This window comes from Triticum aestivum, chromosome 7A (genome assembly GCF_018294505.1).
Source record: "Triticum aestivum cultivar Chinese Spring chromosome 7A, IWGSC CS RefSeq v2.1, whole genome shotgun sequence".
In the NCBI taxonomy this organism is placed as follows: Eukaryota; Viridiplantae; Streptophyta; class Magnoliopsida; order Poales; family Poaceae; genus Triticum; species Triticum aestivum.
In genome coordinates, this window is record NC_057812.1 from 122,942,529 (window position 1) to 122,952,947 (window position 10,419).

The 10,419-nt window shown below is 44.9% G+C and overlaps 1 long non-coding RNA gene across 8 annotated transcripts; it reads left to right on the plus strand.

The window, feature by feature from the left end:
• The first annotated feature begins 4,356 nt into the window (after positions 1–4,356).
• LOC123154729 (uncharacterized) lies at positions 4,357–9,770 on the plus strand. 8 transcript variants are annotated; one of them, XR_006477016.1, is made up of 5 exons: positions 4,357–4,593; positions 4,729–7,538; positions 7,674–8,317; positions 9,011–9,158; positions 9,294–9,770. It is a non-coding gene; the product is annotated as an uncharacterized lncRNA (long non-coding RNA). The 8 variants fall into 8 exon arrangements; XR_006477017.1 differs by having other exon boundaries at positions 4,729–5,372; positions 6,066–6,213; positions 6,349–7,538; positions 7,674–9,770; XR_006477013.1 differs by having other exon boundaries at positions 7,674–9,158.
• The last annotated feature ends 649 nt before the right edge of the window (positions 9,771–10,419 follow it).

Genomic DNA, 10,419 nt, shown 5'->3' on the forward strand with positions numbered 1-10,419 from the left:
TGTTATTTGCACAGAAGTTACCGTGGTATGTTTCAACAACTCCCCCACCCCCAGCCTCGCCGAAGTTATCGACAATGTTTGTTGGACCGGGGTACATAAGTTATCAGGTCTATGAAATGTGAGTTACCATGTTATACACATGAAAGTTACCGGAGGATATTTCATCACCCCCACCCCCGGGGGGGGGGGGGGTCGGTAAAGTTAGCAAGAACGGGGTACATAAGTTATCAGGTCTGCGATCTATGAGTTACCGCTATTCACAGAAAACAATACCGGTTGGGTTATATTTCATCAACTATTTCTCCATACTTTCCAAAGTTAACATGGCGTCTGTATGTACGTGAGTTATCGAGAGTATGTTTCGAGCAAAAAAATCTGGGGTCACAATTACAACGGTGTTCGATAAATTACCGGATGTATACTTTTTAACAACTTTTTTCCTGGGTCAAGAAAGTTATTGCGTCTAGGCTCAGTAAGTTATCAGGTCTGCTATACGTATATACCAAGTTATTTACACATGAGTAACCGGAGGTGTTTTTCAACAAAAAAATAGCAGGCTGAAAAAGTTACCATGTTTCATCTAATTAAGTTACCAGCTAAGTGTTGCGTATATTACCATGCTCGGGAAAGATGGAAAGAACCACTAAATTTGGAGCAAAATCTCGTCCGACCCAGCAAATTACGATTTCATTTTGTCGAACTAGTTAACTCAACTGGAAACATGCATAAAATCAAGAGAAATAACATTAGTCGAGCTTTAGGAATTGACGCAAGTACTACACCACGCAACAATTTATCACAACAAGCAGCTTAGTCCATGTGGTTCATGTCCCTTCTCACAATTCTTGAGTCTGAAGTTTTACTCCAGCTCCCAGCAAAAAAATTGAGAATTAGCACAACTTTTATTTTGATGCTACGAGATTTAAAAGGTTCAGTTCTTATGTTTTCCAACTTGAACCACTAACATGTTGTAGCTCGTTGGTCGAACGGAGCGTGCGGAGGCTGTGCATCCTGGGTTTGGTCCCCATCGGCCGCTTTATTTTTCTTCCTCGGGTCTAGCAATCGGCCAACAGAAAAGAAAAGTAGCTAGTGATCCATCCAGTGCGGGAGGTAGAACATGGATCATTAGATGTGGATCGTGCGACTGGCGAATCGTACGTGCCTCTTGCAAAAATCTAGTCGTCTGGAGAATAGCTTTCTCGAATTCTAAATTCTCAATTGCTAGCTGGGATTTTTCTAGGCTTTTCTGAGTTTTTATTGTAGGGATATTCTAGCCAATGGGCTAATGACACATTAATTAGTGGGGATGTGGCCAGGTGCACTTCAGGTGGATCTTGCAATTATGGTGGCGAGCAGTTCCTGGTTAACCACACATCCAGTCTGTCGGGCGGTGCTATTCTTGTCTGCAGCAGGTGAAGCACGCAAGGTTAGCAGCGATGGGATGGGATTTTTCTGATGTGACCACGTGCATGCACCGACTGGCTCTCTACATGCAGCGGTTTTCAGATTTCTCTTCTATCTTAAAAGATCAACTCCAGAACTTTTCCGTTGAGTCATGGAGCCCAACCCGAGCGACCTCTCTCTCGCTCACACGCCCGCGGCGGCGGCGGCGCTGCCGCCCTAATCTCCTACCTCCAGCCTCCCCTGCACCTGCTCTGTCCAGATTCGGGATCCTCTCCACGTCCTCTCAACGCTCGCATGCTTCTCTTCACGGAGTGATGCCATGGCTGCTGATCCTCGACCTCGGACCGCATCCATATCGGCCGCGATGGCGGCTGCCTCTCTTGCCATGCCATGCGTCGCCTCCCGGCCCCCCGCTGCTTCAGCACCCGCCACCGCTCTCTCCGCGGCCGCCCTCGCCTCCCGCCGCTCCGACCCAGCCATTCATGGGAGGAGGGTGTCCCGCGTGCTCCTCACCAAGGAGGCGACGACGTCCACGACCTCAACCGCGCCCATCGCTCCGGCTCCACTTGCTGCTGCCGCCTCCAACCTACCACCGACGGCACCGGCAGCGCTCTACTCCGGCTCGTCCCCGGCCCCGGGAGAGCCCCACTCCGACTCGTCGCCTGCAGCGACCCGGCCTGTGTCCTGGGCCTCCCTCGCCAGCGAGGACAATGAGGATTACGAAGAAGAGTTGGCTCCGCTGACGCTGCCGGCTTCCAAAAGCCCGGTCTCGGCTGCTGACCCGACTGTTCCATGCGTTGGGCACGAGGAGGAGACGAGTGGTGGATGGCATGAGGTACTGCATCAGTGCGGTCGGCGTTGTCAGGCGTCACCAACATCGTCATTTGCTCCTCATCCCATCCCTGCCTGGCTCCACGGTCGATGTTGTCGATGCCTTGCACCTGGACACCGTGCAGTAGTTTGCAAAGATCCCTTGAGATGCTCACGTTGCTTGGAGAATGGACATTGGGCGCGCGGGTGCCGCAATCCTTGGCGTCCGCTCAGCTCTTTGGCATGCCTTGTCGCGCCACCACTGTCTCGCCTCAGCACCGAGCATTGTCGAGCTCCAGCTTCTTGTGGGGATCCGATGAAATCCACTCTCCCCTACAAAGCGCTTCATCGAGGGTCCTGGGCGTCGATTGTACCTGATGATGTTGGCTCGGCACCCCCAACCAATGTGCTACTGCAATCCACTTTAGCAACTCAGGCCAAGTTGCTGATGCGTGTTGGGAGCTTTCTGGAGCGGGCGGAGGCGGCCCTGGACAAGCCCTCTCTTGTGTCGGCTGTGTTGCAGTCCACTCCTACGTCGCGTCCTTCTAGTCAGGTTGATGTCGTTAGTCAGGTTGATGTTGTTTGTGCTCAACGGAGAACAGGGATGAAGAGCTCTATGGTTGTTTCTCCCCTCGAATTGGGGACAACTTGTCGTTGATATCTGCTGCTGTAAGCAAGGACATCGCCGTGGTTGCCGCCCCTGTGTTGCAGATTATGCTCGAGCTTCAACAACTATGTGTGAGACCTGCTTCACCTCAGCCTTTGGAGCATGTGGAGGTCGTCTCGCTGGTGACCCCTGTTGAGGGGCAGGATTCACCTAGGTAATGTGAGCAACTAGAGGCGTCCGACTCCATCATGTTGGTGGTATCTGTGACTAATAATGTTGAGGCAGTCAAGATGTTGGTGTCTGATCCTTTGGAGCCCAGCCAGATGGTCGCCATTGTGGAACGTGAAGGTTCCGATGCTACAGTTACTCACTCGCACGAGACCGTTGGCCAGGTTTCTGTGTGTGACAAGGTCAATGATATTCTCTTCCAGATAGAGATTCACAGCTTGCTCAAACGTTTGGAGGCATCTAGCCCTGGATCTGGCAAGGCGATTGTTGAGGAGGCTCTCGGGAGCAAGAGAATGAAGAGTGGCGCCAAGAAAGGCATCCGCAGCTGCTTGATGGATGGTCAACTATCTCTTGGGTTGTCCTTATGGTCTGAGTTGTCACCGCGGATTTGGTGGTGCACGTGGTCTTCGGCTGTGTTATTCTTAGGGGTTTCTTTGCGGTGTAGTAGTGTGGAGTTGGTGGTCGTTATGTGTTGGGTATGGTTGTCTAGTTGATCGCGTGTTTACGGGGTTACATGCTCCGTGAGTAGTTCGCATGTGGTTGATTTGTATCGGTTTTCACCCGGTTTTCCGTTGATTAACTCGGCAATTCTCTTCTGCTTAATTAATTGATGAGGCAAATCTTTTGCCTCTGTTTCGAAAAAAAATCAACTCCACTGGATATCTTGAGCGCGACGGGTCACCGTTTCAACCTTGTGCAGCCGCGCGCGGTGGCCTTCGCGTGGTCTAAGCTGGCACGCCTGCAGCCAGTGGTGGATAGCTCACGACCCTGCTGCTCTTCATCCTGTCGGTCTTCTCGCCGTCGGCGTCGTTAAATACGTCAATGTTCTTGACCTCGAGCTCTCTGGCGCCTTGAACCCATCCAACTCGCCACAGTTGTTCTAGCTTGCGCCCGTTGAGTCGACCTCATGTCCGGCAGGCTGCCGAAGGACATGGCCGGTGGGGTTGCTGCGAGGTGCAGCTCCAGCGGTAGCATGTGTGGTGCATGGAGAAAAGGGCGTAACAACCCCGCATAATTATTTTACTTCCAAATCTCTACTACTAATAAACATCTCTATCTCTATCTCTACTTCTCTATCTCTACTACTAATAAACAATCAAACATTTTCTTTCTTAAATACACCCCAGGAAACGTACACAGCTAGATTAGCACCATCAGATCATCCCTCTTAAGTAAATCTTAACCGTCAGGATTAATCCAATCCTGAGACGTTGTGCACTTAGCTATTACCGCAGGCTGACCGTGCTCCACCGGGTGAAGAAATATCTCTGTCATACGTCTGCAACCGCTCAGCGCCAAATGTCCCGCAAAGAAAAACTTAGGGCAAAAAAAAGTCTCACGCCGCCGCCGCCATCGTTTGCCCGCGCAACCGCCCTTCCCGCGACGCCCTACCAGGCTACCACAACAGGACCTGCCCAGGCGTGCTCTTGCTTCACAGGTCTTCCCTGTTGGCCCTCCCCTTGGCCCCATATTTGTCCTCGATTCGCCTCTGCTCGACGAAGGACGGCAGCAGCCTCGACCAAGGACTGTAGAGGTGGATCCATGTGCGGGCTTCCTCCACCAACCACCCCCTACTCTTGACCGCTCACCCTTCTCCTTGATTTATTTATTCGTTTATTTGCCAAGCTGCTGGTCGAATCTCACCTAATCGGGCTTGTTGCGTGCTTGTGAACTGACAGGATCTACCAGCCCCGGTAAGGACGTATGAGGATGGTGGCGCCGTGATGTGGGACGAGGATCAAGGGCCGGGCACCTACGAGGATGGATGGGATCGACTTGCTGTCGAGGAAAGACGAGATCAAATAGCAGTTATCTTTTCGGAGGGACGGATCGACCCCACTGTCAAGATATGGATGCAGGCATCTTCCATGCGTGGTTTCGCATATGCTTGAGCTGTAAGCTCTCTACTAGCTCTATAAAATTGCTGATTCATTTGGTGATTTATCTTTGTTACTGATCATCGTAGTGCTTATCTAATGATATTATGATAATGGAGCTTATTTCAGTTAGAAACGTTGTTAGCTCTTCCTCTCATGTAGTCTTTCTTGTACGCGTGGATGGGGCTGAACATTCAAATTGTTTCATATAATCTTCCCTATGATGACTTCAGGCTGCATGGCTCCACTGTGTACTCTGTTTTGCAAAGATTCCATAGGCAGGTTTGGCTATGCAGGTTTCTCCTGTACATATGTAGCTCGGGTCAATTTAGAGCTTTGGTAGCCGTTACCGGAGCTACAAGAAACCACCATGTCTTCTATGTCATTCTGACAACTTGGCTGCTGCAACAACTCGCTGCTGGTCATGATTGACTCTTGTGTTAAAGGTGTGATCTTGATATGGCCACTTATCAATCTTGTGCTGGTTCATGGTGATGATTCCAATATGATATGTGATTTATTCGGTTTATGGCTAAGGAAGTGATGATTTTATTACCTCTTAGATGCACAACATTTCACACTTGACATCAGGATGAGGCATATGCCCAATCCACTTCTGTCCTGACCTGGAACTGTACCCACCAGCTATACATTGTGCAATATTAATCCTCATATTTCATGAGATTTTGTTCAAATTGCAATTTCGGGTCTGTCGGCTATACCGTCAACTGGTGATTTATTTTTTAAGTATTCCATCTGTAATGAAATATAAGAGCGTTTAGATCACTACTTTAGTAATCTAAACGCCGTCATTTTTCTTTATGGGGAGTACGTTCTTATTCCTTTTCAATTATTTTCTCTTGATGCTCTAGGCTTTAGTTGAACTCTTAACATATGTTTTTCTATTTGATTCCGATCTCTCTGCCATTACATGGGACATTGGGCATATATCACACATTGTTTTGGTAGCAGTTATAGTTGATTATTATCAATAGTCAGCTCTAAAACATCTGGAATGGCTCAAGCACTATTTAAAGTGTTGCTTACGAGTCCCCCCACGAAGATACCTATCAACAACTCTGCTTTGTACTGTTACTTCTGTAGCACTGAATGCCATGCTAAATCTTACTATTTTGCAGGATAACGTCCCTGAGTATATAAACCTGTTAGCTTTCCTTAATTGTTTAGAGAAAGATAATAGTGATTGCGTTGGCACTGCTCATGCCATCCTATCTTACATGATTTTGTTGGATGGTTCAGTTATTGTGATTTCTCAAGTTAGGCATGGTATGTTTCCTCAACATTTGGGTGTGTGTTTGTTTTTGGCTGTGCCTAAATATTGGTGTTTATATCGCAACGAAGTTGATGCATTACAAAATTTCGGATTTTCTCTAATTTAATGGCATTGTCTCCTCCTTGTAGAAGATGGTTCTAGGTGGGCTACTGAAACAACGGCAATATTCCAAGAAGGCTAAGAACAATTGGAGAGCACAAGGAACATATTCCTAATCAGCCAACAACCTTCTTTGATACATTATTTGTTCATCGGAAGTCCATGAAGAAGGATGGATACAGCAGATGCAGAGATCTATATGTTGTTTCCGGGCATATTGGAGATGTCACAATAAATGTTCAACCTTGTTATCTGCAGGCAAATAAATGATTGTCTTGCTTGGTTTTGGATTATTAGAAGTTCCAGTCATGTCATGAATCATGAGTAAGTTTGTAAAATTCTTTCTTATGAGGCCTGATAGATTGTCATTCAGTATGCCGCTGCCACTTAGTAATGTAACCTCATAAGAGGTGGAGAGTATTTATTCTCAGGATGAGAGCAATAATTAGATTTTCCTTTAATGCTAAAACATTATCTTGGATTTTTGTATAAAATAATATGACTAATGTTACTCTTTGTTCTCTATTATAATATATAGATATGGGAGTTATCTTAGAAAACCCAATTACGATAATCGAATAAGGAGATTTGTAAACATGTTTTTTATATGAATTTCAAGGTCTTAACATGCATGAATGATCTTACCGGATGATGCTGACTTATTTTTGTAAATTTGAACGTAATTCATCATACTACATCAGTAAGAAGCATATATGATTTCATTCCTACTGTTTGCTATTTGTGTACCACATCTCTACTACTAATAAACAATCAAACTTTTTCTTTCTTAAATACACCCCAGGAAATGTACACAGCTAGATTAGCACCATCAGATCATCCCTCTTAAGTAAATCTTAACCGTCAGGATTAATCCAATCCTGAGACGGTGTGCACTTAGCAATTACCGCAGGCTGACCGTGCTCCACCGGGTGAAGAAATATCTCCGTCATACGTCTGCAACCGCTCAGCGCCAAATGACCCGCAAAGAAAAACTTAGGGCAAAAAAAAGTCTCACGCCGCCGCCGCCATCATTTGCCCGCGCAATCGCCCTTCCCGCGACGCCCTACCAGGCTAACACAACAAGACCTGCCCAGGCGTGCTCTTGCTTCACCGGTCTTCCCTGTTGGCCCTCCCCTTGGCCCCATATTTGTCTTCGATTCGCCTCTGCTCGACGAAGGACGGCAGCAGCCTCGACCAAGGACTGTAGAGGTGGATCCATGTGCGTGCTTCCTCCACTAACCACCCCCTACTCTTGACCGCTCATGCTTCTCCTTGATTCATTTATTCGTTTATTTGCCAAGCTGCTGGTCGAATCTCACCTAATCGGGCTTGTTGCGTGCTTGTGAACTGACAGGATCTACCAGCCCCGATAAGGACGTATGAGGATGGTGGCGCCGTGATGTGGGACGAGGATCAAGGGCCGGGCACCTACGAGGATGGATGGGATCGACTTGCTATCAAGGAAAGACGAGATCAAATAGCAGTTATCTTTTCGGAGGGACGGATCGACCCCACTGTCAAGATATCCATGCGGGCATCTTCCGTGCGTGGTTTCGCGTATGCTTGAGCTGTAAGCTCTCTACTAGCTCTATAAAATTGCTGATTCATTTGGTGATTTATCTTTGTTACTGATCATCGTAGTGCTTATCTAATGATATTATGATAATGGAGCTTATTTCAGTTAGAAACGCTGTTAGCTCTACCTCTCATGTAGTCTTTCTTGTACGCATGGATGGGGCCGAACATTCAAATTGTTTCATATAATCTTCCCTATGATGACTTCAGGCTGCATGGCTCCACTGTGTACTCTGTTTTGCAAAGATTCCATAGGCAGGTTTGGCTATGCAGGTTTCTCCTGTCCATATGTAGCTCGGGTCAATTTAGAGCATTGGTAGCCGTTAACGGAGCTACAAGAAACCACCAAGTCTTCTATGTCATTCTGACAACCGGGCTGCTGCAACAACTCGCTGCTGGTCATGATTGATTCTTGTGTTAAAGGTGTGATCTTGATATGGCCACTTATCAATCTTGTGCTGGTTCATGGTGATGATTCCAATATGATATGTGATTTATTCGGTTTATGGCTAAGGAAGTGATGATTTTATTACCTCTTAGATGCACAACATTTCACACTTGACATCAGGATGAGGCATATGCCCAATCCACTTCTGTCCTGACCTGGAACTGTACCCACCAGCTATACATTGTGCAATATTAATCCTCATATTTCATGAGATTTTGTTCAAATTGCAATTTCGGGTCTGTCGGCTATACCGTCAACTGGTGATATATTTTTGAAGTATTCCATCTGTAATGAAATATAAGAGCGTTTAGATCACTACTTTAGTAATCTAAACGCCATCATTTTTCTTTATGGGGAGTACGTTCTTATTCCTTTTCAATTATTTTCTCTTGATGCTCTAGGCTTTAGTTGAACTCTTAACATATGTTTTTCTATTTGATTCCGATCTCTCTGCCATTACATGGGACATTGGGCATATATCACACATTGTTTTGGTAGCAGTTATAGTTGATTATTATCAATAGTCAGCTCTAAAACATCTGGAATGGCTCAAGCACTATTTAAAGTGTTGCTTATGAGTCCCCCCACGAAGATACCTATCAACAACTCTGCTTTGTACTGTTACTTCTGTAGCACTGAATGCCATGCTAAATCTTACTATTTTGCAGGATAATGTCCCTGAGTATATAAACCTGTTAGCTTTCCTTAATTGTTTAGAGAAAGATAATAGTGATTGCGTTGGCACTGCTCATGCCATCCTATCTTACATGATTTTGTTGGATGGTTCAGTTATTGTGATTTCTCAAGTTAGGCATGGTATGTTTCCTCAACATTTGGGTGTGTGTTTGTTTTTGGCTGTGCCTAAATATTGGTGTTTATATCGCAACGAAGTTGATGCATTACAAAATTTCGGATTTTCTCTAATTTAATGGCATTGTCTCCTCCTTGTAGAAGATGGTTCTAGGTGGGCTATTGAAACAACGACAATATTCCAAGAAGGCTAAGAACAATTGGAGAGCACAAGGAACATATTCCTAATCAGCCAACAACCTTCTTTGATACATTATTTGTTCACCGGAAGTCCATGAAGAAGGATGGATACAGCAGATGCAGAGATCTACATGTTGTTTCTGGGCATATTGGAGATGTCACAATAAATGTTCAACCTTGTTATCTGCAGACAAATAAATGATTGTCTTGTTTGGTTTTGGATTATTAGAAGTTCCAGTCATGTCATGAATCATGAGTAAGTTTGTAAAATTCTTTCTTATGAGGCCTGATAGATTGTCATTCAGTATGCTGCTGCCACTTAGTAATGTAACCTCATAAGAGGTGGAGAGTATTTATTCTCAGGATGAGAGCAATAATTAGATTTTCCTTTAATGCTAAAACATTATCTTGGATTTTTGTACAAAATAATATGACTGATGTTACTCTTTGTTCTCTATTATAATATATAGACATGGGAGTTATCTTAGAAAACCCAATTACGATAATCGAATAAGGAGATTTGTAAACATGTTTTTATATGAATTTCAAGGTCTTAACATGCATGAATGATCTTACCGGATGGTGCTGATTTATTTTTGTAAATTTGAACGTAATTCATCATACTACATCAGTATGAAGCATATATGATTTCATTCCTACTGTTTGCTATTTGTGTACCACACAATTGTCGTGCTTCTGGTTGATGACGACTGTCAATTCAAAATTCTTCTTATACACCATGTAAGCCCATTTCATTGTGTGAGATTTATCTTTGTAATGAATTAGAATATTTTTCTTGCTATTTTTTTAAACAAATGAAGAAGGGAATATATTTAAAAAAATCTGGAGACAATATTATTGTACATATAACTTCAAAATATAGAGAAAGTGGCTTATTTAGTGTATATATTTGCATTAACTGAGACGTGCGTGCACGTGCAAGCTTACTAGTCAAAGAAACTCTCAACCACACACGTAGTACCCAGACACAGATCTCAAATTAAAGCGATATAACTATGTGCATGAACTGAATGCAAAAATATGGCAGTAGCGATTTACTACAAAGCAACTAAGCTCCTTCCGGTCA